The following is a 4,503-nucleotide window of genomic DNA, read 5'->3' as shown; positions in this document are numbered from 1 at the left end:
GACTAATGCACCTAACCAATGGGCAATTTAGCATGGCCAATTCACCTGACCTGCACATCTTTGGACTGTGGGAGGAAACTGGAGCACCCGGAGGAAATCCATGCAGACACAGTGAGAATGCGTAAACTCCACACAGACAGTCACCCAAGGCTGGAATCGAACCTGGGACCCTGGTGCTGTGAGGCAGTAGTATATTGGGGAGACAGGCCGGCTACTTGCGGAACGTTTCAGAGAACACCTCTGGGACACCCGGACCAACCAACCCAACCACCCTGTGGCTCAACACTTCAACTCCCCCTCCCACTCCACCCAGGATATGCAGGTCTTTGGACTCCTCCATCGCCAGACCACAACAACACGACGGTTGGAGGAAGAGCGCCTCATCTTCCGCCTGGGAACCCTCCAACCACAAGGGATGAACTCGGATTTCACCAGTTTCCTCATTTCCCCTCCCCCCACCTTGTCTCAGTCAAATCCATCGAATTCAGCACCGCCTTCCTAACCTGCAATCTTCTTCCTGACCTCTCCGCCCCCACCCCAGTCTGACCTATCACCCTCACCTTGACCTCTTTCCACCTATCACATTTCCGACGCCTCTCCCCCAAGTCCCTCCTCCCGACCTTTTATCTTAGCCTGCTGGACAAACTTTCCTCATTCCTGAAGAAGGGCTTATGCCCGAAACGTCGATTCTCCTGTTCCCTGGATGCTGCCTGACCTGCTGCGCTTTTCCAGCAACACATTTTCAGCTCTAACCACTGAACCACCGTGCCGTCCCATACTCCCTTACTCCCTGTTTTTTTTTAATAATGGGACAACGTCAGCAGTTCTCCAGTCGCCTGGTACTCCAAAGAGGATTTGAAAATTTCTTGAAATTCCTGATATCGATATCTGCATTGTCCTTTTCTATTATGAAAACCAATGCAAAGTATACATTGCGGTGCTGCATGTCTCAGTCTGTACAAGATTTCGTCTGTGGACCCTACGTTTCCCCTGGTTAATCGTTTGGACTTACATTACATTTTTAAAAATCCATTGGATTGTTCTTTATTAGAATTAGATTCCCTACAGTATTGAAACTGGCCCGTCAGCCCAATAGGTCCACACCAACCCTCCGAAGAACAACCCACCCAGACCCATTCTCCTATCCTATATTTATCCCTGACTAATGCACCTAACACTATGGGCAATTTAGAATGGCCAATTCACCTAACCGACACATCTTTGGACTGTGGGAGGAAACCAGAGAACTCAGAGGAGCACACGGGGAGAATGTGCGAACTCCACACAGACAGTCACCTGAGACAGAAATTGAACCCGGGTCCCTGGTGCTGTGAGGCAGCAGTGCGAACCACTGAGCCACTGTGCTGCCCAATGACTACCCACCAATTTTACCCACCAATGCAGTAACATGCATTCTCATTGCTTTCCTAATTTCTTTTTTAAGACCCTCTCACTTGGCATTTTTTATATTCCTCCAAGGACTCTGCAGTATTGAACCTTCGCTGTCTGCCTTAAAACTTTTCATTTTTTCTTCATCCTAACCTTTGTACCCCTTGTCATCCATGGCTGTCCAATCGTGGTATCGCCTTTTGACTTTAGAAGAACATCTTTCATCTCTACTCTTGCTCTTTCCTCCTTGAATGTCTCCCATTGTTTTGACAGTTTCCTCACTGCCTGGTTGCCTTCTCAGCCAGCACTTCCTTAAACTAGAGGATGACCATGGTTTGAAACGAGCTAGCTACGAAGCATTCAGCCTTCTGAACGCCCTGCTGATGCTCACGCTGTGAAACCCAGAGCTGGATTTGCTCCATCTGGAGACACCTCCTGAAACCATAGTCGTTGAGATTGCCAGCAGCATCCAGGATGTCTCACATTGTGCAGAGTGTGTAAACCACAGGTCACAGCTTCTCAGATATACTTTAGCAAAATAGCGCATGGATCCTTTACTCTTATTTTACCCTTGCTCCTACATAAATATGGACTAGAGAAATCTTGTTCTTGTTTATGAACAAAGTCCCTCCGCCACTGGTTTATCCACTTCTCTGTGAGGGTCCATGCCTCACTCGCTCCTCGCAATGACGCTGTTTAATTACAGGGCCGTTAGCTTTCCTGCTCCCCTCAACGATGCTGCCTGCCTCAAGTCCTCACCTGATTTGCTCCTCTCCTGGTTGAAATTAGTATCTTGTACAACATTCCCAAGCTGATGGCAATGCACTTTTGTTTGCCTGTTGATATCTAATACAGGTCTTGAACAGATTGCCTACTGCCCAGCTGAAAAGTCGTTGGATTTATCAAATGGTTTAGCTGAGAATATCAGAACTCACACTGTCCAACCAATGATAAAATGCAGCCTTTGATTGTATTCTAAATCATTGTTCTTCTCTGGAGTTCTATCAACTAGTCTAAATATTATATTGTTCTTGAGTATCAAATGAATTGCATGGCAGAGCCTTTATTCAAGGGTGGGCCCAATGGGGTGTAATTCTTGGTCCCAACCCCACTGTATGGCAATCAATTTTACATGAGCAAGCCCGTTTGTGGTCAGGGAATGTGTTGAACACTCAATCGTGTGCATCAATGACAAGGAGTCAATTTATCAAGGAGGCAACTGCCATTATTGTACTGACAGTTTAAGAGGGGTTCGAAGATGGAGAAGCTCAAGGGCACTGTGTATTGAGCCATGGCCTAAGCCTAGAGCATTGCATTGTAACCTGGCCTTAAGAGAGTGGTGGGAAAGGTGGAGGCTGAAAAAGGGGTGAAGGAGAGGAAGAGATTGCAAGGGGAAGAGGGAGCAGAAAGCAATAAGGGGGAAGAAAAGGAAGGAGGTTATAAGGGGCTAGGGAGAGACGGGAGCCACAAAAGACAGAGAAAGATTTAAAGTTGTCAACAAAGATCCAGGAAAACCTGAAATCACTGAATTGAGGAAATCTTTGCAAATGAATGTAGAATCTCTAGCTAAAGGCTGCTTAAATTTGTAATTACTAAATGCATAAAATTAAGTAATGAGCAATGTGTCAATTGTTAAATTTAAATCTAGAATTGAGATCTAAGGTGAGAATAGTGACTATCTGGTTAAAACATTTTAGCTGTGGGATTACGCAAAGGAAACACATAAGCTGTGACCTCAATAGTCTATGAATGGGGTGTTTAGTGATTTTTTTGTGTGTAAGCCATTTATTTTGTGGAAACCGTTGCTAACTTATGCCTCCATCTTGTGCCAAATACTGAGATTATCTCGGAAATTGATGTTTTCCTCGTGCATTGTAGTTTTGGAGGGTTGATAATTCTTCTCTGCAAGTCCAAACACACCTTTACTCAACTCCAATATAGAAGTTATTGATGCTACTTGACTGCATCAGCTAATAAACACATGCTGCATTCCTCTGTTCTATAGAGTCTCAAGTACATAGAAAAGACACTCAACAGTAGCTGTTGAGGAATTAAGAGTGAGGGCAAGTTTGGGTATAAGGGGCCTGGAAGCACCATGGCCCGTGATTTCTATCTCTGGTCCTGCTTATGGCAAACCCAAGCTAGGACAGCAGAAGCACATCTTGAAACGTTTAATGCTATGCTCAGTGGAGGAAGCAGTTGTAACATCTTCATACCTGTATTAAGGATTGTGTCTATACATCAGCACCCACGTCTTCACCAGATAAGCTTTGCACCTTGCAATCATCACTCCTCTTCATTGTCACAAGCTTTATGAACAACTGTGGGACCTGTAATTGTATCCATAATGGGACATAGCTGCAGGAATCTCATCTGGTGGTTGCATACTAGTTGAACATTGATGAGTTGCATCACTTCCAGTCCACAAATGATCATGGTGGCCACTTGGTGACCTGGACAACACCATGCACCTGAGGGAGTCCAGTGATGGAGGCAAATCTCAGTGGCTCACTGGCGGTGAATTCAGGATAATCCCTCTGAATGTAGATGCATCCTCTGAACCAGGGCATCCACCACCTCCCAAATGCTGTGATAAACCGCTGACTGTGAGATACCAGGGAGTTCAGCTGCTTTTCAGAAGCAAAGATGTTCGGTGCCCTGAGCCATTTCCATTTAATGTTATTGTACTAAAAGGATCCACTTCATGACTAGACATCCACTGATCCCTATGCCTACAATCGAAAAAAGCTTCCCACCCTTTCACTAGATAATAAGTTTCTCACTTACAGGCTAACGTTCTGACCTTATACATTTTTATATCCTGCCAGCATACAAATCCCAATGCCTCTTCAAATCACTGGGAGGCAGGACTTGCTGTTTTGGATCTAATTATCTGGGTCAAGAGTGTGGCGCTGGAAAAGTACAGCAGGTCAGGCAGCATCCGAGGAGCAGGAAAATTGATGTTTCAGGCAAAAGCCCTTCATCAGGAATGGCTAATTATCTGGATCCATTTACCTCCAACCAAGGACTGAAAATGTACTCAATGAATAGTGAAATATAAATTGGCCAAATATATTGTGCACTAAATCCATATAAATTAGAATAGACATTGAA

This window comes from Chiloscyllium plagiosum, unplaced genomic scaffold, assembly GCF_037043375.1.
Source record: "Chiloscyllium plagiosum isolate Xiang-an unplaced genomic scaffold, Cpla_swu_hap1 HiC_scaffold_21, whole genome shotgun sequence".
NCBI classification, from domain to species: domain Eukaryota; kingdom Metazoa; phylum Chordata; class Chondrichthyes; order Orectolobiformes; family Hemiscylliidae; genus Chiloscyllium; species Chiloscyllium plagiosum.
Note: the sequence above shows the minus strand (reverse complement) of the source record.